Below are 26,941 nucleotides of genomic sequence, written 5' to 3' on the forward strand. Positions count from 1 at the left end.
CAAAATAGCCACAACAAGATAGCGCTCATAATAACTTTAACTTCACAATAAAGTTCGACATTTGGGAAATGTATTCAGCTTTTCTAAGCTCACAAGATCATTTCTGAAATTGCAAGCCTACTTACCAAATGCCTACGTAATGCGATCATTCGTAGGAAATGCCGTCGCCTCAGCGAGAGGTATCTTTTGTTGTTTCGAACAACTTGCAGTCCGCAATACAGCGCCACACACACAAAGGGCCGATGGTCCATTGTGATTACAGACAACAAGGGCAAGTGCCGAGTGCGTTCCATTTAAATACCTCGCTCCTCCCCCGACCACTTTCCCTTCGTGCTTCAAGTTCCCTCCGTGCAACGTATGCTGTTACGCCATGCCAAGGGCTGAGGGTAAATGAACAAGGGGAAGTGCAACTACTAATGGAACGCAGGGATGGCCTTTCAAATATTCGATGAATGTCCGATGCATGACTGTCTCCACTATGCTAGGTGGCGCTGTAGCCCTTTCAACAAGTGGTTATAGAGCCACGTCCGGTTCGTTTCTGGCAACAACCCTACTATTTTTTACGCTGTCTCCTTCCACTTTCTTGTGAAATGCTCCGCAGGGATTCTGGAGCAAGCGCAGAACGAGAACTCCGAAATATGCGATATCCGATCCCTGTATACATGCAGAGAGAATGCCGACTATAAACGAGTTATCTAGGTGTTCTTATCCGACTTTGCTTGTCCGTTAATGTGCCGATTTGTGTGCGAAGTAGATCGGATAAAGGTGTTTACATGCATTTTACAAGTCATGTTGAAGTCTTATTCGTTTATTTACCCGATTATGAGTCTGCATGTAAACACACTGAGTGTTGTTGTTGATGTTTTTGATGTTGTTTTTGGTTTTATTCTCGTTGTTTTGGGCTTTGACAAAAAGGTCAAGAAAGGGGGGATTCAAGCAGGACCATGGTGGAGATGTTGTGAAGCTCCTGGACTGTTTGACCATCAGACCTGTTAGGGAGCTGATTGATTTGGAAGGCCAGAGGCTCATTACCTCGTCCACTCAATACAAAGTACCATCTCTGACATTTACTCTATGGATCCGGCAGAAAGTATCTCCACAAAGTAAGACACTGATTTCTCTACAGAAATGGAAAACAATTTTGAGCAACAATGTATTTGGCACTATTACGTAGCCTACATAGGAAAATAGTAATGTAAATGTAATCCTATTTGTATTCCTATAAAACAAAAAGATCTTATTTATATCATGTTTTTGTCTAGGATGGACCTTTTACACCGCAGGCTGAATCATTTGTTTTTCAAGCAATGGTTACATTTTGAGAAGTTTGTCTATTTTGCTACCATAACAAGTCTTTCATACTAGTATAAATTAAAGTTCCAATATGTACATTTAGCTTTTGATTTGTCTAAACCTTGTCTGTTTAAGTTTGTATGTTTCTCTTATACAACCATCTTTAACAGCTATTATCTCCCCAAAAGCTTTTTTTTTTAATACTCAACCAAACAACTCAACATCTAAAGCCTATAACCTTCCCCATCAACATCAACTTAACTTTCCATAAGCATTCTTAGCACTATTAAGAAGGTACTTTAAGAACAATGTGATCATATTTTGTCAATCGTTGGGTTTATGATACATTTTCTTCTTAAAAACTTGCTGAAAAGGCATTTTTAAGACCTGTAGCCTACATAGTACGTTTTGATTTTAAAAAAATGTTAAAAGGCTGTATCCTAAATCTGTTCTGTAAAAATTAAATCAATATGTTAACTCAGGCTTTATCCAACATCTAGAATCACGGTTGTTGAAGAGATGCAAATGTATTCATAATCAATATTGACATTTTTGAAAAGACTGTAACACAAACAAAATAATTATTACATTTTAAGTAATCTACTACAAAGTTTCATGATGATATCCATATGTAAAATGTTTTACCCTATTCACCTGCAGTGTCTCGCATTAATTGCGTACTAGACCTAGATGTCGCCTCATGTATTCTCATTATATTCACAGAGCCAAGCTTTTGGTTCTCTGAGGGATACATCCATCATCTTTCAAAAGCCCAAGAGGTGGCTAACGACACATACTATATCGTGTGTATATATATATATATATATTTTTATTGTGTATTACTGTTTTGAAGGTATTTCTGTTAAGATGCTTCTGTCCATCTGGAATAAGAAAACATCAGCTACACAATGAAAAAAACAGCTTCTGAATCCATTTTCCAAGTTATGAAAACAAAACTGCACTGCTGCTAAACAAGACTATAGACAGATTCAAAATCACTTTTTTACCTACAGCAATTGCACTTTATAATGACTCCCCTTTAAGTAAGGACAGATGACATTTAAACGTTTAAACTTTAGCCTGAGCTGCATATCAATTGTGTTTTTGCACTGTATATTTGCACATTTGATTGCTTTTAAATCATAATTTCTATTTTCCTATCATACCATGAACCGGCAGAGCTAGTATTTCTGTACTGTTATCTTAACAGCTACTTATGCACATGGACCATCCATACCACTTTTTTTTAATATAGGCTATGTATTGTGGACTCATGTTTTTTTGTATGGGTGGGATATGTATCTATATGTGTTGTGTGTACATATGTTGGCTGCTGGAACATCTACATTTCCCTTCTGGGATGAATAAAGTATATCTATCTTTATCTTATCTTTATAGTGGGGTTGAACTACAGGTTAAACGGGTTAAATATTCTGGGTTTTAAATCACTTGTCAGATTAAAATATAGTCTACGGTGGTTTTGACCAGATTACAGGTTTAAATTGACAGTGGGATTAATGTAGTGTGTTTTGGTTCTATTAGTTAGGTCAAGGAAAGTCCATTTTTATTTATAGTATATAGCCAACTGTCACAGATAGGGTTAGGGTTAGGGCGAAGGGTTACAGAGGAGGTATCACTTTCCAAGGTAAAATAGACAGGTATTAGATGTTGCGTTTACAGAACAACCTCATCACAGTATAAACACGCCTTCATGACCAGATGAGTCATGTATGTTGTAAAATATACGTGAATAATGTGGACCTTATCCTAGCACAAGGAGACAGGGAGGATCTTGTATCTCAATATGTGTATAGGGAGAACGGGGTTATGTGACGAATGTGACAACCAACCCGTGTAACATATAACCCCGTTCCCCCTACATGCAGCAATGCAAGGGACAGTGAGTGACCTAGACACACAGACATAAAACATGCTTAAACAAACAAACAGGTACACACACACGCACACACACAATGTACTACACTCAACAAAAATATAAACGCAACACTTTTGTTTTTGCTCCCATTTTTCATGAGATGGACTTAAAGTTCTAAAATTCATTCCAGATACACAATTGTACCATTTCTCTCAAACATTGTTCACAAATCTGTCTAAATGTGTGATAGTGAGCACTTCTGCTTTGCTGAGATAATCCATCCCACCTCACAGGTGTGCCACATCAAGATGCTGATCTGACATCATGATTAGTGCACAGGTGTGCCTTAGACTGTCCACAATAAAAGGCCACTCTGAAATGTGCCTTGTAAATGATATCATTTCTGGTGAACAACCTTTTACAACAGCCCATGTATGTTTTCAGAAAAAAGGGGGTTTTGCCCCCTGGGTATTGTGTGAATAATTGAATTTTTATTTAATCTTAATGTGCTTAACCCTTAAACAGGCAACAGTGGAAAATGAGTTTCTAAAAATATTTTCATGTTATCACTCATCTCTTCAAGACCAAAGAAAAATATTTCCACATCAAATTTTTTTATACTTTGTATATTTTGGGTTTTACGAGTTGTATCTCCCAGGATACGTTGCCCTATTAAGGTATAAAAAAAGCCGAAATGGTAAAAATATAAATTTTTAATTTGATGAACAGAAATTATAAATTGTTGTTTATCTTGTCCATTTAAATTACAAATACTACTTTTTAAGTACATTTTATTCAGTTTTACCAATCTAGTTTCATCAAATTGGATCAGCCACATCCAGATGGGCAGGCTTGAGACGGTCCATAGTGACCCGCTCTAGCTTATCCCCCATGTCCACCACAAAGTTCTTGGTCCCCACCTCCAGGACACAGAAGGGCCCATCATAGGGGAGTCTTCAGGGGGACCTGAGTGAAGGGGCTGGAGTTGCCCAGGGCAAAAGTCCAATGTGACGCGCCCATCCACAGAACCGCAGCGTCCTGAAGGAACTTTCATGGGACCACCAGTGGCTGTCTGTAAACCAATTCAGCAGATGAAAACTGCAGGTCCTCCTTAGGGGCAGAGTGCCAAACATGCCAACAACCACTGGAGGCAGTCAACCCAGTTGCGACCCTTTAGCCATGCAGCTCGGATGTGAACTGTGGGCCTCTGTACAAGGTGAGGTCAGCCGGCATACCAAAACGGGCTACCTATGACCTGAGGAACGCCCAGTCCACCTCAGCGAATGCAGAGGAATGGCTTCCGACTACCTGGTGGTGCTGTCCACCAAGGTGAGGAGGTCAGTGAACCTACGGGAGGAAGGCAGGGGGCCCACCAGGTCCTTTTTGACCTGGTCGAAATGCCTCTCGGGGACCAGAATCGGCGCCAAGGGGGCTTTGGTATCATGTGTACCTTGCACACGCTGACAGGCCAAACTGAAGCTAGCCCAGGTCTTTACATCACTCCTGAGACGGGGCCAGACAAATGTAACACCCACCAGCTTCGTATACGGCTTGTGGTCCACGAAGGCAGTGAAATGGAGGCCGTCCAACAGGAATGTAGGGACTTTATGGTGCCGTGTGCATGAACCTGGCACGGTGTCCTACTTGTGTACCAGTTTAATGGCTCCCTTTGTGGAAAGCAGTGCCCAAGGAAAGCAATGGATGACAGGCCAAACTGTAACAAAGCAGGATTGACTATTAGTCACTGCACCCTGATCCTTTCAAACAGCTGCCACAGGTGCGTCAGAGGCTCCTCTGAAGCCGATGCAGGCATGATGCTACACTGTGCGCCTACAACGACCAGCAGCCACCAGCTGGAAATTATATATTTAATTAACAGCAGCTTACTTTCCCTGCCAGTGGCTTTGGCTATCCCTGGGCAGTTAAGTTTGTGTTTTGTGCCTGGAAGGCACTCCCCTCCCCCAACGGTTAGGGATAAGGCCTTCCAGGCAGCACTGCCCTATACATAAATATAGAAAGATCATTTTAAAAGTGAAATACAGTAATAATGTTGTTATGGGCACAACTGTTCATGATAATATATGGTTCTGCAGTCATTATCAACATGCTTTCAAGTTTTAAATAAAATTCAGAATAATGAACATTGACCAAATTTCTACCCCCTAAGCAGGCAACGTATCTCTGGGGATACATACATTTCAAATTCTGCTAAAAAAACCCACAAACACAGATGGATTTTTTTTTTCTTCATCAGCATGTTAAGACAAATGTCCTAATTCAATATATGAATTTAGATTGTTATTTTAACAAAAATAAGTATGTCTAATATATGATTACTTACACCCTGGGAAGCTGGCGCTTCACCACTGGCGTCCATGTTGATTTCTGATCAGGCTGACTAAACAATGAAAGATAACTTGAACCAAATCATGTCACCTAGATGCTAATAACAGACAAGTCTTTTGATAAATGCTAACTAGATTAGTGAAAACCTTCCAGCAAGCCCCCTACAGGATGTTAAAGAGTATGTATCTCCCAGTGCACGTTGCCTGTTTTAGGGTTAATATGTATGTTACTGATTATTGATGTGTACCTTCCAATTGTGACACTTTGGCAACATCTCTCACCTTTTATATAATAACAAGAAACCCCTTTGAAATGAATTGAGAGAGAGAGACTAACACTCACACACACACACACACACACACACACACACACACACACACACATAGGGAGACAAAAAGAGAGAGGAGAACATAGCTTTGAAGCCTGTGAAAAATATAAAATAACAAGACAGATGCATTGGATATCAGAAATTACATTTGTTTTTCGTCAGCAGGCCAAATAAATGTCTGTACTAGTCAGACTGCTGGAGTTCAGACACAGAGACTGAGGAAAACATAAAATGTTCCAGCCCGACGTATCAGAGAATAAGCACTTATCGAAAGTAAAAAGGTAAAAAAGATTAGATTTGAGGACTTCAACTGAGTCAGATTGTTTGATGTGGATACGGAGATTATACCAAATGAAAAGAGCATGATAAGAGAAGGCCCTGCTGCCTGCTGACTTATTTTGGATGGCCATGAGTCCTGTATTCTGAGAGCATAGTGTTCCCTGCCCAGGATGGGACGTAAGGTACAATGAGATCAGACAGCCATGAGGGTGCAAGCTCATTTACAACATTATAGGCTGGAGGATTCAGATCTGACTTGAATATAAATTGCATTGTAATGGGGTTAAACTAGGCCTCATGCACACATGCAGTCTTGACCAATAATGTTCCTGCATTTTTACTGGGAAGGGATTGTGTGTGAATGAACACCACTATCAAATTTCTGGAAAATGTACACTTGCAGTTTCCAAGGGCAAGACCTAGTGACATTGGCGGGAATTTGCCGGGAAGGCTGTTTTTTTTTTTATTGTCCAGACTGTTTGACAGGACTTGGTGGGCGTGGTAGTATGAAACGTTCGGGCAAAGAACTGACGTGATTGGTCCAAAATATTTATTGTGTCATAATAACCAGAGCATAACCACACTCACACCTCATCTCTACCAAATTTCTATAAAATGTATCGAACTTAAATGACAAAATCTTTAATTTGGATTGATAAATATGACTAAAGGTGCGAACACACCAAACACGTTGTGTGCTGTGGCGGCGTTAAAAAATCCTATTTTTGCATAGGGAACCATTGGTGTAGGCGCAAAGATGCGTTAGCCGTGGTAAAGCGGTGCGTTGGTCGCGGTAGCCACGTTACCAAAGCGCCTACCGCACCAACGCGCAAGTTAATTTTTTTTAACTTTTTCTGCTCCAACGCGTGACGTTAAGCCACGTTAGCCAATCAGCCTTGGAGAATGACCCGACGTCACAGACATCGGCACGGTGGGAGGACAGTGTACTGTACACAGAGGCTGAGAAACACTGAGGAGGAAATGTATTTGCGGCTGGCTGGTGCTGTATGAAGCCGCTCGGGGTTAAAAGACGTGGGGAAAGTGAGCCAGGAGAATGGGCTTCCTGGTTAATTCAGTGAATATGTGCGGCTGTGCTTTAGCCCAGTGGTTTTCAAGCTGTGGGGCGTGCCCCATGGCAAGGGGGGGGCGCGGATGAATATGTGAAAAATGTTTTGAGTTTGTGTTTTTTATATTAAGATCACGGTATAGCTGGACAAGAGTTCTTCTGCTTTGTTCCTCTCACTGCATGTAAATGCATTCATATATATTACAGAGAAATAGGTCTCGTTAAAGAAAAAGAGCGCCAAGCCAAACCCTGCATAATTTATTTTATTTTAAATTAATATTTTTATGGAAAATCCATGTGTCTTTCTTCAATAGCTTATAATTCATCAGACCCAGTGTCTCCAAATTATTTGATCACACAAAATTCCTCATATTTAGCCTCTTAATTTTCATCTGAAAGTGCACCAGATTCATGAATTTCACTTAAAAAAGGTGAAAAAAAATCTCACGGGGGGCATACCCCCGGACCCCCTTAGGAGGGTCTGGTTCTCCACTGGCAACTATTTTCCTCCAGCAGGACATTGGAGGCACTAGCGAAAAAACACTGGGTGTGTGAATGATATTTAACTAGTCAATCATTTGGGCAAGTCTGTCTGCCTATCTTTCTCACTCTCTTTCTCGCTGCACACTCAGTCACTACTATCCATGCTTAAAGGAAGCAGGATTAAAACACAGGGTTAAGATGTTAAAATGTATTAAAAAATGTGTTTAAAAACACAGGGATTTAGAAGAAAAAAAAATGGGGGGGGGGGGGGGGTGGGGCTCCGCTGAAATTTGTTCTCTGAGGGGGGGCTCACTCTCTCACACTTTGAAAAACCCTGCTTTAGCCGATAAACCAAGTTAGCACCGGTCGGATAGCATTAGTTAACTCACCCGGTTATGTGCGGCCAACACCTCCATATAATGAACCCAAACATAACGGCTAAGTCCGGGGAACTTACACAACGAGTACAGCGAAGCACCGGTGTTTAGGCCTATATCTACACCAGCCACGGTCCCGTCACAGCCAGGTAGGGTAATGTAGGCTGCTTGCCTTTATTTTGTACTGCCGTGCACACAATGCTGCTGTAAATGTGTTTGGTATGGTGCTGCCTAGCTGTTTGTGTTCATTTCCGAGCTGCGTGAATCTGCAACGCTGTTTTAACCCATTGATGACGGCTGCTGCGCGACGCCACATTGTATCTCCCGCCGGTTACTGCATTGTGCAACTCTGACTCTCCTGCCGGCAAATGCTTCACGAAGCCACATCGTATCTCCCGCCGGTTACGGCGTAGCGCAACTCTAACTCTCATGCCAGCTGCTGCATGGCGGAGCAATGTACGTCCTGCCGGCTGTTGCATGGTGCTGCATTTTTGTTTTGTTGACATTTTCATGGCGCGTGCAGCATATAATGTGATCTGTCATTGGTTCAAATACACATGAGGCGGGTCTTGTTGAATTTTTAAAACCACGTGATCATCCAAATGCTGTCTGATTGGCCGAAAATCACGTTAATCAAACCGACATACACATGCGTTTCTTGTTGACATTTTTGAAAAGAGGCGACATGGCTGAGTCAGCAGAAGAGTTTGACAGCGAGGGCAGCGACATAGAGTTGGGAGAGGAGTTTGAGAGGGAGGAAGAGGTTTGTGGTGTAGGCCTAGTACCGGATGATCCTTTGGATCGAGAACAGGAGTGGGATATGTGGGGTGAACTAGAGGAGGAGGAAGACTTTCTTGGATTCCAGGACTGGAAAACCGAGGGCTACCACCCTCGCCAAGCGAAGCAGTTCACCCGCAAAGCGGGGGTGAAGCAGCCGATCCCCGCGGACGCTACCCCGATTTATTTTATTTCTGGACATATGCTGTGTCTGAAATCGCGCACTTACGTAAGTGCACTTACATTGAGTGCACTTTATTATCCCTACAGTACACTTACTTATAGACGCAGTGCTCTCATTTCTACAGTGCACTGTCCAAACTGCCGTCGCGCACCTACGGGAAATGACTTTGCATTTTGACGGTTCTTCTTCGGTGGTATTTTTTTCTGCTTGCGTTACCGATAGCCAAAACAGGCACATTAGTCGCAAAAAGACAAAAACAATGTGTAATTCAACTTTTGTAGAGCGCGTCCGCCTCCATCGTTGCTTCAAGCTCCTCTATTTTGATTAGAATGCCCCGTCCTCTCCGTTACGTAGGCAAGATGGCGGCCGTTGAGTGTGGAAAGTGTCCATCGCTCTACACTCAAGTTTTAGACCGTTTTGAGTGCACGACCGAGGAACTTACAGTGCACTGCATTTTGGCACACTCTCCGGTTTTGCGCAAAGTGCACTCAAAAAAGTAAGTGTAAGTACAGAAGTGCGCGATTTCAGACAAAGCAATATATAAAATACATAAAAATAAATACAATGAACTACAATTAAACTCATTGATCTTGACATTTGCATTTTCAGATATCTCCATCTCCAAGATAACATGGACCCTGCCGTGGACAAATCTGACAAGCTCTGGAAGATCCGGAGGTTCACGGACCTCCTCCTGGTTAGATTTAGAGGACTGTACGAGGTCAATGGCTTTGTGACCGTCGATGAGTCTATGGTTAAATACAAGGGACGCCTGGGCTTCCAGCAGTACCTCCCCATGAAGCCGGTGAAGTGGGGAATCAAGGTGTGGGTCATGGCGGAGAGCAAAACCGGCTACGTGAACAATTTTCAAGTGTACACAGGGTTAATCCAGGGAAAGACAGAAAAACCTGGCTCACCGTATTGTCTCCGACCTGGCAGAACCATACTTCGGGTCCAACCTGTCCATATATATGGACAACTTCTTCACCGGTGTAATGTTGATGGTGGACCTCAAGAGCAGGGGGGTGCAAGCTTGTGGAACGGTGCGTGCCAACAGAAAGGACTTCCCCAAGAACAAGGACCTCACAAAGAAGGCTGGCTTGAAGAGGCATGAGTTCAAAGTGGCGCAGCAGGATGACTTGACCTTCTGCGTCCGGCAGGACACCAAGGCAGTGATGGTCCTCTCCAACTACCATGACCCGACAGCTTATGGGTCAGTGAGGAGGATGTCCAATGGTACCAAGATGGAGGTTCGGGTGCCAGCCTGCCTTGCTGACTATCAGCAACACATGAAGGGGGTAGATCTTCTGGACCAGATGATGGGCTACTACCAAATCCAACATCGGTCTTCAAAGTGGTGGAGGAGGCTGTTGTTCTACTTGTTGTCGGTGACATGCTACAATGCCTTTGTGGCTGCCAGGTCTGCAGGAGGAGCGGAGTGGAAGTATAGGAAGAGCGGCTACAAGGACTGGCTGGAAGATCTGACCCAGGAGCTGATCGTCCTCGTCACTACAAGATGTGCTCCCCCCAGCCCATCTGAAGCTTCTACTGAGCATGAGCTGGAACGGATCAACACCAAGAGGAAGACCTGCACTGAGTGATCTGTGAAGCACTACGGCACCAACGTGCGTCCTGGGTCAACAATGATGGGGTGCAGGCAGTGTGACCTTCCTATGCACCGTGAGTGCTTCATGCACCACGTCCTTCACCACAGATGACTTGCTCTGTGTGTGTGTCTGTGTGTGAATGTGTGTTTGTGTGTTTATGTCTGTCTGTCTGTCTGTACGTGAGTGTGTCAGTCAGTCAGTGTGTCTGTATGTGAAGGATAATGCTATGCAATAGCCAAAGAGGAGAGATGTGAGCCATGGGGTACAGAGACTGGGACTGTTCCCAGTTCAAACTCAGGACTTTCCACACCCCTCCCCACTCCTTCCCCATCTCTCACTCATACCAAGGTGCCTTGGTCTGTGTTGGCATGTTAAAAAAAAAAAAAATTATGTTATATTTTATATTATTTATTCATTTTTTTTCATCTGTTTAATTAAAAACCTGTGAACCTTACCTTTTAAAAGTATTTTATTTCATGTTTCTATGTGCTACAGAGATTTAGATATTGAGGTTTTGGTTTTCAGAAAACCCTCAGGAGATAAGCATATGTATCCTAGATTGCCATAGGGTTTAAGAGGTGTTCTTCACAGGTGCCATAGTCATCAATGGGTTAAGGCTATTTGATCCGTTCAGTTGCTGTTTATTTGTCTTTTGGCACAATTGTTGGCCGTGCTGTTGTTGTTTTTGAGCGGACATGATCGCTGTTGGGTCTGATCGCAGCCATGGTTGATTAGGGGAATAAATATATCGGGGGGGAGACTTGCTGCGTAGGTGCGTTGGGCGCGTTGAACAATTTTTTGACACAAAATGACCAAGCGCCAGATCAGGTGCGTTGGTCGCGTTGGCCACCGCACCCAACGCGTTTGGTGTGTTCGCACCTTAGCACTTTTCAGATACTTAGTATCATGCAACTAACTCCCGACATTACATGGTAAGAAGGATTTTGTGGATTTGGGTTTTCAAGGGTCTTTAATGCAAGTCTATCTGTAGATTTTGATTGGGTGTGCAGATAAAGAAGTTACGAGCAAGAACATAGTAAATCGTGTGCTGTGCGTTCTAAAGCTGAGTGGCTACCTTGCTTCAGGATGGTTGCCATGGAGAGGGACAGGTTGGATGACCTCGTTGGCCGACAGTCAGGAAAGAGAGAGGGGGATGAGAATGATGAAGGGAAACGATGAATGATAACAGGGAGGGACAGGGGAATCGGGCGATGTGCTTCATCAGCATCTGTCAAATCATCTACTCATTAAATATTGAACAGACGACTGAAAGAGATGTGAGGGTATTGACTGAGAGTGACGGCAAGATGGAGGCATTCGAAACAGTTAAACCCCCCACAGCGAATGACCACAATTAGTAGCAGTATTTAGTTGTTTAGTCTTTCAAATGGAGGATGCATATTACTTTAAACCAAATCAAATGTACTTTGAAATCAGAATAATGTAATGTAAATCTATGCTAAAGCTACCGTGCGGAACTTTTCCATAAATGAATGGAGGTTACATTCAAGACATCCCTTATGCTGGGCTTACACTAGAGGACTTTGAAAAGACTGAAGACTGACACCCTCTCACATCTAAAGACAATCAACTCACACCTGAGGACAATTAATCATTAGTTCTCAGTCACAGAATGAGATTTTGAAAAGACAGAGGGTCTCATACTGCCAGACTAAAACTAGATTCCTTTTGAGATTAATTTTATTTCCAATCCTTCGTTCGGGGATTAAAAGTGATTTCAGGCAAATAAAAATTATTTTTTAGTAGATGGACTGGGTGTTAAGTAAATATATGCCCTTGTCACGTAGGCTAAATGTCATGCGTGATCACATTAAAAACTGCAAGCGCGATTGTGATATTTAATTTAAAGCTCACATATTATGCACTTTGCTGTCATTTTTATATGGTCTAAGTAGTCCCTAATACTTATTTTTTTAGATGTTTGCTGAAAAACCCATTCAGATCATTTATTGTAGCAAGCCTCTATACCCTGATTGTCCTCTGGTCTCAGGATGACCTATATTTGTGCGATCTGGCTGGCCGCTCCCACCTCTCTGCCGGGCATTCTTTATATGTCCATGGGGCTCTCCCACCGTCTCTGCCGTGCTCTCGCGATACTAGAGAGACACTGCATGACTGCGAACACAGCGTTTACCCGGCCGGAGCTAAGCCATACTTTGAGAACAGTTTGACATGACCTGACATGATTAAAACCAGTGAAAACAGTAGCTTCAAAGTTTGATTTACAGGAATATCTTCCCATCCTTTGTCATGTTAAAAACGAGTCATTTTCAGACTGCTGTGGGGAATATAAACAACGTGTTATGAGCAAAACTTGGTGCTACAACCGAAGCTACATGGGCGCTAACGCTAAAAATAAGACTCAAACGATAAAATAAACTAAAAATACCATTAAAATCAGTGAAAAAAATATCTTCAAAGTTGACTTCCACACTATTAAGTTCCAATCCTTTGTCCTGTTAAAAACGAGGCATTTCCAGACTGGTGTGGGTAATAGAATTATGTTTTTATGAGCAAAAGCTGAATGCTCGTCTCAAAGCTAGCTCGGAAGCAACCGGCTAAAAATACCACACAAATCAGTGAAAAAAATATCTTCAAAGTTGACTTCCACACTATTAAGTTCCAATCCTTTGTCCTGTTAAAACTGCCACTTAAATGTTTATTCAACTGCCAGGTGTCTGGCTTACAGTGTCGTTGGAGGCATTGTAAAAACATATAAAAATAAATTCCAAATTCCTATTCTCTGAAAGCATGTCCAAAAGTCAACATAGCATGGAAGCCCATGTTAAAGGTGCTACATGGAACTTTCAAATATTTATTAAATAGTTTTTTTCCCTCTGATGATCATTAATTACATGTAAGGAGACCATCAGTGCAAAGAAGGCTATTTTTATATAGTGTTTCTTAATGCCTTTGGCATGGGTACACTCACCCAGGAACTATAGCTGGCTGTCAGAAAGGGGGAGAGTGAGAAAAGGAGAGATTGTTATTTTTTTAAATATTTTGGCAGTCTCTAGGCACACCGTGGACCCATGGATATGTTGGAACACATTTAAAACGTGCATTTAGCATAATATGTGACCTTTAAGAAAAAGTTAATTCAATATTCCGAGCGGAATGAGAAATAAAGATTGTAGCATTGCTTAGAAGGGAGGGGGGAATACGGTGGAGATCACAGGACATGGATTTTTCTTTTTGTTTGTGTGTGTGTGTGTGTGTGTGTGTGTGTGTGTGTGTGTGTGTGTGTGTGTGTGTGTGTGTGTGTGTGTGTGATCATGCGATGAATGACTTATTCCTCTCGGCTGACATAATATATAACTTCATGTAAAAAGTATTTTACAAATAATGAACAACAGGGATCGGACATCGCATATCGGAGTTTGCTTCTGTGCCTGCTCGAATCCCTGCAGAGGATTTCACAAGGAAGTGGAAGGAGACAATGTAAAAAAACAGTAGGGTTATTGCATATATATAAATTATTGCCGGAAGGGAATCTGACGTGGCTCTTAACCACTTGTTAAAAGGGCTACAGCGTCACCTAGCATAGTGTAGACAGCCATGCATCGGACATTTATCCGATTACTGAAGGGCCATGTATACTCAGACAAGTAACATGGTCCGTTCGAGTGTCTAGTTCAGTATATGTCTTAATCCAATCTAGTGTAGTAGTGCTGTCACAAAGTTGATTAAACCTATCACACCCACAAAAATTCTCTCTGTATTTCTCAGTATGACTGTCACAGTTAATCTCTGCCTCACCACTTTGCACGACTGCTTCAATCTGCCAATCAGACACAGCCCTCTCATCAAGACAACTCCACTCACCTGTGCTCTCTGCTCATTGCCAGATTGCCTGTCCCTTTCTAGGATCTGATTGTCTGCCCCCTTGGCTATCCAGTGATTACCTGACGCAGCTCAATAAAGTGTTACCAACGATACCTGCCTGTCTTTATGCTGCTATTGGGTCCAAACCACTCCCATTACAATGGCAGCGTTTACAAACTGGTGTCGCCCACCCCAATACTTGGAGTTCAGAAGAATCCCAAGAAGAGCCCAGAGGCCTGTTTCAGGTAGCTGGTTTTGAGGCAACCCATAGTTTGTTCGCTCTGAGTTAGTGGAAACTCTGGGTTTTCCGTTTCAGGTAGCAGGTTCAGCGCAACCGAGAGTCAGTTACTGCGGCAACATACGCCGTGGGTCTATCCTGCTCGGGAGGTGGTTAGACCTACCCTGAGTTTGTTTTCACTTTACGCTGCAGCTCCGACTGAAGAAAGAGTCACTGTCACACGCGACCCTGTACAGTTTGAAGCAAAATCACTCCATAGAAATCTCCATCGGGATGTTTTTATCATGTATTGATGATTTTACGTTTGACCGATCATTTATCTGATCAGTAGCCTTGTTCTCAGCCCTCGGTCCGTTCATATAGGCGGCCACCTTACACATCGTGACATGCTCTACATTCAGATTAATAAACCAATTTGTATTGTATGGTTTTTAACGTCTGTGCCACTGAACAGATTTATGTCAGGTGGATTCATATAACGCTGCGGCTGCACGCGATCGTTACTGTTCACTTGTGCAATCCTAAAGTCACAGACGAGCCTCGTTAAATAGCCTAATATGAATATAAAAATGATATAATAATTTAAACTGTTATCACTTGAGGAAAATGGATCTGGTAATAATTCAGGCTCTTAAATGGAAACTGTCACCTATGTGTCTGTTTACTGCACAGTATTAGGCTATAGCTTACCAACATATTATATAGCGATAAAACACTGTCAGCAATGCTGTGCCGCGCCAGCTTAATACTTTACTGCTGATATGCGTAACTTTTTAAAATAGACTATGGCTTCTTATACGGAAGATAAATTATTCTCTTGACAAAAAATGTTTGCTCTGTTTTTTTCTGAATTGCCGAGGAGATTAGATCATGTTATGCGACAATATCCCCATTAATTCTTCCATACCATATGCTCATTCGTTAATATATCTAACTCTAATGGGAGGAGCGGTGTTTTTTTTTCTTTTTTGAGAAGTGGGAGGATCAATCATTTGTTTCTCCTGTTTCCATGGTGAATCATGTTATCAAAGATCCATTGACGATGGCTTTTACGCACACGCTCGGAGTTGATTGACCCAACGCTGATCCACTGTTCTGAAACCGAAAACCCAGAGTTGCTTGTTCAACTCAGAGTATGTAAAACCAGCTACCTGAAACAGGCCTCAAGACATTTTTCAGTTGTTGATTCTACTGCCAGGAAAAAAACCTGGGCCTTATTCACAAAACATCTTAAGGCTAAGAGTAGGTCCTAACTTGCTGATTTAGGAGTAACTCTTAAAGATCAAGGACTCCTAAGTCACTAAGAGTAAATCAGGATTGACCTAACATGGCTGCCGCCGGCAACATTTTGGAGAGATTAAATGATAGTGAGCTTTTAAATAGTATTACCGGGGTGCTCTGGTGGCGTAGTGGATAGAGCGTGTACCATATTGGCTCCGGCCTTCGTTGCAGTGGTCGTGGGTTCAAATCCGACCTGTGTGCCTTTACTGCAGGTCATCCCCCCTCTCTCTCTGTCTCCCCATTTAAACTCTGTACTATCAAATGAAGCTTGGAAATGCCAAACAATCTTTAAAAAATATATAGTATTGCCTTACTCGCAATTTGCATTATAAATGTGGTAGAGTTGGTCAGGGATTCCATCACATCACCAACAAATAGAAATCACCCTATATCAACAGAGATTAGAGTCGTGACAACTCTCCGCGACATAGCCACGGGAATAATGCAGCTGTGCAACGCAGACGATCTTGGCATCTCTCAGCCATCGGTCAGTAGGATTTTGCACCAGACGATAAATGCACTATCCTGATGGTTCAGAGAGCGCCTTGCTTGGCAGCTACTGCCATCGGCGTATGAGTGTGTGAATGTGGTAAGAAAGTAAAGTATAAAGTAGTATAATATATTTTAGAGACCATAAGAAAAGCTGCAGTGTTGTGGAGAGAGGCATCAGGCAGATGAAGCAGTGGTTTCATATGCTGCATGGTGAAATCCACCTCACCCCTGAACAAGCAAACGGGGTCCTCACCGTATGCGTCATTCTGCACAACCTGTGCTAAAGACGATATATTCCAGAACCAGACGGGTAAGAAGAGGGTGGTGATCAGAGTGGATTGGCATACAGGGACCATTTCATCAATACGCAATTTGGGTACACATTTTAATTACAATCGGCGAAGCTTGACTTGCATTTGCACAAATCAGTCAATACACAACTCAGTCAATACACAAGTTGTTTTAATCAAATGCATTATTTATTCATTAGTACAATGTTCCTCCAGCAAGTGTACAAGCCTCTCCTGTACTACAATGAGGCTTTGCTGGTTTTTTGAGAAGACTCATTTCCAGCCTTAACTTCTCTTCATACAGAGATGCTGCAGGACCACCAGCAGCTGTAGAACTGGCAGAAGCAGGGTCTGGGGTCCGGAAGAGGGAGGGGTGTGAGAGGGGGAAGAGGAGGGGTGTGAGAGGGGGGAGGGTGAGAGGGAGGGAGGTGGGCAGTAGCATTGCTGTGATCCGCAACTGCACAGGCTCTGTGAAAGAGTTTTTTTAAATTATTAAATCTGGTTATTTTATTTAGTATATTGTCATTATATGCAGTTGCACTGGCTCAGAGAGTTTTTTCTTTTCATTATAGTTATGTGGATTATGAGGCATATGCAAAATGATTAAACAAGTATTAGGGGAAGGTGGGGTGATTTGTGCAACTTTTTACTCAAAGTGATTTTAAAGTGAGGCCTTGACAGTTATGTCTCCAACTCAAATATGTACATATATTTCAGGATGTTGTGCATCCCTGGCAATAAAAACTTTGGATCTGGAATAAACTGTTTAAGAAATATAGCTTTCGGAAAAAAAGTTGTCTTGTCGCACAAATCACCCCACTACGTGGGGTGATTTGTGCGTCATTGTGTCACAATGACAAAGTCACCATCATCATCTTTCTGGCCATCTGAACTCTCATCAGTGGTGTCGTTAAGTGGAATTGAGATGTCACTCTCTTCTGAGCTACTGTAGACAATCACTTTCTTTTGGTGACCAGCGTATACAGCCATGCCACTGGCACAACTCTCAGAAATGTACTTTGCACTAGTTGCTCCGTGCTTGTGGAACCAACTGCCACCTGACAAATGTGATTCCCCCTACATTTCTGCCTTTAAATCAAGGCTCAAAACCCATATGTACACCCTGGTGTTTCCTCCCCATTAACCTCTGCACTACTTACTTACCTCTGCACTACTATCTGTGTTTATGTGGATGTATGGGCTTTACGTCTTTTATTTTGGTTATTGTTATTTTACCTTCATTGTTTACCTACTAAATGCACTATGTACAGCACTTTGGACAGTGCAAACTGTCATAAATGTGCTTTTATAAATACATTTTACTTACTTACTTACTTATAACTCACCCAGGCCCTTGCGCACAAATCACCCCATCCCCAGAATTTTGGATAATAGGCATGATGCAGCAATTTAGGGTTGACATTGTGCTAATTATATAGACTCAAAGTGTAGCATACCAAAGCACTAAAACATGTGTCAAATGTTTTCAAACGTGTCTATAATTGTTCAGACACAATAATCAAAAAACCTTGATCATGGAAATTTTACTTTGAAAGGCAAAACACAGTTTTTTGAGCTTAAACGTGCTTATATCTTATTCCTTGTGTCTCCCTTCTTTACAGGATGAGTCAAATGGATGGCTCTTCTTAAATATGTGGTCACATTTCCAATTTCTTCCACGGTTTTCTAGAAACAATGGGTTTTGCAACTTCCAAAATGCACAAATCACCCCACCTTCCCCTATATGATGTATTATCTTAGGATCATTATTTTTGACTTTTATTAAACATGACAATCATAATTATGATTGTGTCGCAGTTGTGAATCATTATGAGGCAAATCTTTAAATTAGAAAAACGTACCCATCAAGTTCAACAACTAGTTGCATTGCAGGATCAATGCTCCCCTCCATCCCCGTTATGCTGCTGTCAGAGTAGCCAAGGACACTGTACACCATTGAGGCAATAGGAGATAAGTCTTTGGGGTGCTGAACCTCCTCCTAATAAATGCAATAAACATTTTGAATAACAGATGACCTGTGATGAAATGTACAGCAATGATCATTTTTGCATACAGCATTTTGTTCTGTGTATGGATTTAAACAGAGTGAATAAAAAGTGTGTGACCTGTGTGGCAGTGGTTTGTCTCTTGAAGTCTGCTATCTCTGCCCTCGCCTGAGACTGCACACAATATGCGCTTTTCGCATTGTTCTGCGGTTCTCGTCAGGAGAGGGAAAGTAGCAAATAGTTTGCCATGCTTCTTTTGTTGATGTTGAAGATATCCCAACTCCAGACTTTTCTGATTACGTATTTTCTTTTATCCACAAGTTGAGTGAGGAATAGGAGTTGGTCAATGGTCCAGTTTGGTTTTCTTTTCTGTTGCCATGGTTCTTCTAGCCCCTTCTTATTCTTATATAGGCCTACATTTTCACTATCTAATGAGCTGCCAGGCTTCTCAGTAGGCCTAACTTGCGGACAATAAGCCAAACATACTTGATGAGGTATATTCTTGAGTTTCAAAAGAAATCAGAGACACGTAACCTAGAATTGTATCATTCATAATCTTTTTTTGCACATAGCACAGGCTATATCCCAAAGTGTTTCTATCACAAATGAATTCTTAAGAGACTCATTCCCTCTCAGCCAATCACTGTGGGCATAGAAGGTATGAACATGGACCCAGGTCGTACAGCAGAAGGTATAAAATCCATGCACGTTCAATTAATGCTGGGCTTACACTAGAGGACTTTGAAAAGACAGACACCCTCTCACATCTTAAGACAATCAACTCACACCTGAGGACAATTAGTCATTAGTTATCTGAGACTCAGACTAGATTTCGCAAAAACAGGGGGTCTCAGATTTCTTTTAAGATTAATATTATTTCCAATCCTGCTACTTTTAATACTTCTATTAAAAGTGATTTCAGTCAAATAAAAAGTATATTTTTAGCAGGTAAAATGGACTTGGTGTTAAGTAGATATGAACAGCTATATGTCCTTATTATGTAGGCTAAATGTCATGCCTGATCACGTTAAAAACAGCAAACACAATTGTGATTATTTAATTTAAAAGTAAATTCAATATTCCGAGCGGGGGACATCCTGCAGTTATTTGACCTGCTTTATTTGCTGACCTCGTCCCCCAATAACTCTAACTTCTAAATCCTAAATGTGACGGTAAAGTGTTAAGGTTGCGCGGCCTGGTTCTCCAGTCGAGGCTGCTCGGTGAAAGTGTCCTGAAAAAAGTGTCTCACATGCGGACACAGGTCGCGACTAATGCCGCTCCTCCTGCGTCGTGTTTGGTGCTGGAGATAGTGTGACAGTGTTCACGTCATTTCGCTTGAGCCAACCCCTCAAGACTAACGATAATATCAAACCAGTTTGATAATGTCAGAACGTCAAGACGGGAAGAAGACTGGCTGAAATCGGGTCGGATGACCACCTTACACCAAGCGACTGAGATTACGCCACAACTCCAGCACGACTCCTGTGATTTCAGTCCGACATTGGAAATTTGTCAGCAACTGTCAAATTGTGTGAAAAGTTGTGTAGTGTAAACCCAGCATAAGGATTACCTAGAGTGGCGTGCAGAGACATTTTGGGGGGCAGGTGCTCAGTGCAAAAGAAGGGCACTTTTTGCAGCATAACAACAAGGCATACGGCTACAATTTCTGCAGGCAATTGGGAATCTCTGAGCCAAATAACACTATTTCTTCTGACCAAAGGATTTTAAGGCTATTCGTGCATAGACACAACCCCCTGGTGTAATAACCAGACACACATAACTGGGAACTGGGGTGGGGACTGGACCTTCTAGAAAAATGTTAACCTTTTAAAGTAAAATTCATCTATCTGGTGCACTTTGAGAAGAAAACTGAGGCTAAATCAATTGTGTCCTACGTGAGCTATTTAGTTCTATTTTATATAAAATAAAATAAAAAAATATATATATTTTTTTTAATATATCGTGACATTATCACACACTTTTAATAGTCAAGTATTTATATATGGTCATGTCGACATTAGCTCTAAAAAAAAAAAAAAAAAAACATTTTTTCAAAAGGGCACTTGATTCAGGGGGCAAAGGGCAAGTGCTCAAGCACCACTTTGGTTCTACCTGTGCACGCCCCTGCTTACCCCATGTACGTGCACAGACAGTGTGGTTGTACTTACTCAGAATTCCTCACAGGGTCGACAGAAGTTACGCACAATAGAATTAAGCCAAACTGTTAAAAAACAACCAGGGATGAGACAGATATATAAGCAAGAGGCAAGATCAAGTCTCAATGTTTTGATTAAATAAGTAAAAGTGTGTCCTAATTGTATGATCAGCTGTAGTATGTAGAATAAAAATAAAGCGTATGAGATCAGGGACACAGGGACTGATTAAGTTTTTACTGGACTCTCCTTGTTTGTTTTTCATTCTTTTGGAACCTGGAGAGTTGTTCTGTCTCCTGTCTGTTCTGCCAGAGTGAACGAGACCCAGAGGAGATCTATCAATTAGCAGCCTGTGTTCAGCACTCTGCAGCAATCCTGCTATGACAGGGCCGATCAATCTGCAGTCTGCACACACACACACACACACACACACACACACACACACACACACACACACACACACACACACACACACACACACACACACACACACACACACACACACACACACACACACACACACACACACACAGCAGCAGCCTCTAGCAGTCAGTAAAAGGCAGTCAGTAAGAGTCATGGGCCAGTATGATATTCTGGCGTTATGATAACCTTAACCAAACATACAACGGTATTATGATTACAGCTCTCAAATGTGTTATTCTGAAATGTCTGGGTAAAAAACAACATTTCTTTCACCTCATTACTACGTTCCAGACCATTTCAAACAGGTTTGCACTTATGCCGTTTTCAAGACCTTTGCTGACCAGAGACCAGTTCTAGTGGCCACAGTCCTACCATAAAGCCTGTTACATACTCCGCGAGAAGAAAGAACAAAGTTCTCGGTGACAGAGCTGCGAGAAGTTCTTTCTGGTCTGACATTACATACTTCACGAGAACTCAAGTGCCGAACTCCTCCCCGCGGCGCATTGTTACCATGGTAATTGACCCAGAAGCGCCAGCTGATTTTCCTTATTTCTTTCAAACGTGCACTTCGCTTTCCTCATTGACTTCAGACTGACCAATCACACAATAGTTCTCGGACAAGCTGCGAGAAGAAAGTTCGGCCCGGACGATGTGTCGAGAACAAGCTGCAAGAACAGCTAGCCTAAACAAGAGCTGAGAGTATGTAACAGGCTTTACTGTAGTAGTTGGAAATTGCAAACTGGTCCTATATCAGTGGAAATGTTATATAGAACAAAGTTCTAGGTGACAGAGCTGCGAAAATAAAAATTGCACAATTACGTAAATTATTTTAAAAAATAATTTATTTTGACTGTAATCCCTTTTTTCCTGGTAGGATTGGAAGTAATCATAATTTCAAAATGAATATAGCTGTAGTCTTGCAATATGAGACCCACTGTCTTTGCAAAATCTCATTCTGCTACTAAGAACTAATGACTAATTGTCTTCAGGTGTGAGACATTGTCTTAAGACGTGAGAGGGTGTCAGTCTTCAGTCTTCTAAGAGTCCTCTAGAGTGTGGTAGGAATTAATGACACAAAATGCTGCAGTTTTAGTGATACCATGATGACCAAAGGCTTTTATTTGACGCACTTTAGAACATTTAAGATGGCTTGAAGAGGAAACACAGACACATAAGAGTTAGATTTTTTTTTATTTGCAGCATGTATTAATCAGATTACTCCTGTTGTGTTGAAAAGCAGATAAATGAAATTGCTTTCCTCTCTTATTTCTATAAATAATCCTATCACAATGATGACAAACTCTGAAGGAATGTGTTGTCAAAATCAGTGATAATCTCCTCACGATCCGCTTGCCTGTGTGTGCGCTGAAAAATACATCTGGTGTTACTACTGTAGACAGCCTAGGCTCTGTAAACTGGTATTTAAACTAAGGGGGGACCACGGTATAACTAGCAACATCCCAGTTTACAGAAGAAAAGATTTTGAAAATGACCAGCAAAACTCATTTTGAGGCCACTTCTGCCATGATTACAGGGTGCTGTGTTGAAATAAGTGAAGGCTGCTTTTCTGAAGAATAATACATTGTGTTATTTTTACCAAAAATCAGCTGTTTTATCTGCTGAATTAAGTGGTTGGTATTTTAGTTTCAGGAGGTACGTGTGGGTTTTTCTCATATACGTAGAGCTGTGATGTGGCTGTGATGTGTCTTCAGGTGCACTTTGATTGCAAAGTTCCGGATAACTTGTAAAAAATTTGACATTTTGTCTTTGTACAAAAAAATAAACAAGTTTCAGAGTAAAATCAGTTAATATATCCTCATGATTATCTACCTGTGTGTGTGTGTGTGTGTGTGTGTGTGTGTGTGTGTGTGTGTGTGTGTGTGTGTGTGTGTGTGTGTGTGTGTGTGTGTGTGTGTGTGTGTGTGTGTGTGTGTGTGTGTGTGTGTGTGTGTGTGTTGGGGAAAAAACTCCAGTGTTAATACAGCCTAGGCTCTGTAAACTGAGATGTTGCTAGTTATACCGTGGTCCCCCCTTAGTTTAAATACCAGTTTACAGAGCCTAGGCTGTCAGCCCGCACACACAGGCAGCGGACCGTGAGGAGATTATCACTGATTTTGACAACACGTGTTCCAGTATTGCTGACTCCACCTTTAACGGGGGAGAAGGGCAGTTGGATGGATGGCGGTTGTGGAGCAGGACTTGTGATGAGCATTGTAGAAGGACAGTCGGAGCCCTGGGCACAGCATGTGATGAAGACTGGAGGTGAATGGTGTGGACGAGGGTTGATTTGATCAGAATGAAATGACATCTGACAGTGCAGAGAGAGAGAGGACAGTTTTCAAATTTGACAGCCACGAGATGATTGGTTCACGAGGATGATAATATACAGCCGTGGAAAAAATGTAGACCATTCCAAGTGTTCAGTGTCTCTTGTTTTACTATTTATAGGCATTTGTTTGAGTAGAATGAACATTTTGGTTTTATTTTATAAACTACTGACAACATTTCTACCAAATTCACAATAAAATATTGTCTAAATGCTCTTAATATTTATATTAAGAGCATTTCCATGAAGTAATGTTAAGATGAAGATTGAAGATAAATCCAGACTGGTCTCAATTTTTTCCGCGGCTGTAGGTTAACCCTCAACATTTGACCATATCTCACTGGTATTGTGTTCTATCATTCAAATGACTTCAATCAATGTGTCTCTCTTTATTTAGTTTATCTTTGCCTCAGTTTTCTCATTTTAAGTATCACACACTCTCGGGGAGAGTCGGGGAGGTCTCTGTCATTTGGAAGTAGACAAACAGCAGAGTTACTCTAAAACACTGAAATTCCCCTTACACACATCCATTCCATTATTCTCATTGAGCAAATTAACTATAATTCTTTGTAAATAAGGCTAATCTGTTTTTCTCTCAGATGGCATTCTATACATTACTAATAATGTTTATGGAAGACAAATAAAGTATTATTTTGGTTTGATGATGGTTTCTTCCACTATTTGTAGCTTGGGGTCTCAAGTGACCCTGTCAGGGGTCCATGTATGAAAAATACGTTGGTAGGATGAGGGTTAAGGCTGAAGGAGTGAAAAGCCATAGTCAGCTGATAAGAAACGGTAGAACAAAAGAAAGAGGACAGAGGCAGGGAGCAGGAAAAAAACTGGTAATAAAGAGTTTGAGAATGCAACTGACAGTCTCCTTGATTGAGCTTTAGCTAAGCTTCATTTAGCTTCCACTATCTTTGCTCTTCCAACTTACATACAAAAGCTCTTTTTGAAACCTGTATGGCCATACTCAGAATCTGCCTCTCTTTGAAAAGGTGTGACCTTTCTGGAGACTGTGGTGCACTAGCCCATTTAGCAGGAGAGGGGGATTAAGGGCTATCAAATATTGGAAATGTCAAGGCAGACAGGAATTATTCTGGTCAACTCTTCATTAATATGAATCATGTACTTGCCACTACAGTTTAGAGCACTTCATGGGCTCCATCTAACAAGCAGTAAAATGTATGATTCATATTTCAAATGAAGACTGCCTAGACAGACTCTGACTGCAAACAGCCCTCTGTGAAAACAGTCCAGCGGGCTGTGTTGGTGAGATGTTGGAGCCGAACCAATAGGGGGCGCCACAAACGTGAAAATTCAAATTGACAGGCTGTCTTTTTTATAATACCAAAAATGAGAATAATATTCTAGACATGTTTCAAAATCTAAAAAAATCAAATGGGAGATCTGTGGTGACTCTTCTCTGTAAAGAGGGAGTGGGGGAGGGATGGAGCGAGAGAACGGATGAGTGGTCAAAAAAGATAGATTAAGGGGAGGAATGTGTAGGGGGAGGGAGAGAAGACGGATGAAGGAGGGAACACGGAAGATGGAAGGAAACAAAGAAGAATTAAAAAATTTAAGAAATCTGTGAATGCATATAAAGGGAGATTTCTTCTAAAAACTCATTTCATTTTTATCATTGTTCTTCCTGAAGATTAAAATGTAAATAATCAAAGTCAAATGATGGCTAATAATACACGATTAAAAGCATTAATAATGTATTTCCCAACTGGAAAGCATCATTTTGTTGTATTTATAATAATAGTAGCATTTAAGGAGTTGACAGTTAAAACAATAGCATGCACCTTTGTGCCATGGCTGAGCATTTATGTGCCAAATCAAGTTAAATAAACGCAGACTTCTGCCAAACACCCATACTTAGTATGATTTCCCTGGCGCATTAGTGAGCAAGCTCAGCACATACCAGCACTTTCTCCAGTACCTGTTACAAAGCAACAATATATTTTAAAATGTGGACCTTGACGAGACATGGGTACAGTTTAAAAATGAGGTCAGTAAGTATACCCACACTTGTCTTAAAGGTTGGGTTTAAGTTACAGGGTCCAGGGAATATACATCGTGTCCCCACAAGTATAGAACAGAGTTGTGTGTGTTTCGGGGGAGATTCCAAATCTAAAGAAGAAAGACCTAAAACATTCATGAGCACACATTAGTCTTTTGTGAAGACAGAACGCATAGGTGGGAGCAGACTGTGAATGTGTTTGTGAGAGAGAGAGAGAGCGAGAGAGGGATAAAGAGAAATATTTAAAATATAGCCAGAGTGCCCTCAAGCTCAGTTTCCAAGCAGTAATAGTGATTAATTACACACATTAAATTGCACTGACATCTGGCGGTGTGCAGTCAGGGACCTGCCTGCAAGTTTAACAGTTTTCAATATGTAGCTATACCTCACACAGAAGAAGTCGTCTCAGACAGACAGACAAACACATAAAATCACAACTGTTGTGCAGTTGTGTGTCTGTCTTCCATAGCTTTAAGTGTTGCTTTAATGCCCCCGCAGCAGCTGCTCTGACCTTAGCTAGCTCCAGTCTCACTCACGCACTTTGTAATTGCATTTCGAACTTCTGCCGGATTAACAGACCGACACACACACATACACACAGAGAATGGATGCCCATGGGAATGGCGCTGCAACCCCCCCTCCCCCTGTAGCTCCTAAGCTACTTTTAATCATCTTTATAATTGTCAAGAATAGCATTTATGATGGAGGTAGTTAACTCTGGTTCACCTCCTGCTGAGGGGAGTGAGAGGGAGGAGATGTTAAAAAAGGAGAGAGAGGGAAGAAAGAAATTGACTTTAAAAAAAATCACATTTGAAATGATAGTCAGAAATAAAGAACCTTCAACTAGGTTTTTCTGGATTTCTGTTTTAGATTATGGTCATTGGTTATGATCCCAACCACAAACCTCAAATTTTTAGATTCTTTCTACCACTCATTTATAACTGGGGACCCTTATGGCACTCACTGCGTTTTATATCAGAAGGTAGGATGGCCCTCCCTCTCCATCAGATGAGAGCAGCACTTTAACCTATGTATCTAAAAAGGAGTGTTACAGAAAAATTGCACCCCCTTTCATCTTCGCTCCTGAGCCATATACTCAAAGCACCCCGTTTGCAGGATTGGCCTTTTGTCCCTGCAGTTAAAAAGTCATCTTCGAAATACTACAGCCTTTAGATATTTAGCCCCATTTCTCTGGAATAGTTCAGAGTGATCTATCTCAAACTGGATGCACTGTTACCAATGGG

This window comes from Ammodytes marinus, assembly GCF_949987685.1.
Source record: "Ammodytes marinus genome assembly, chromosome: 18".
Lineage (NCBI taxonomy): Eukaryota > Metazoa > Chordata > Actinopteri > Uranoscopiformes > Ammodytidae > Ammodytes > Ammodytes marinus.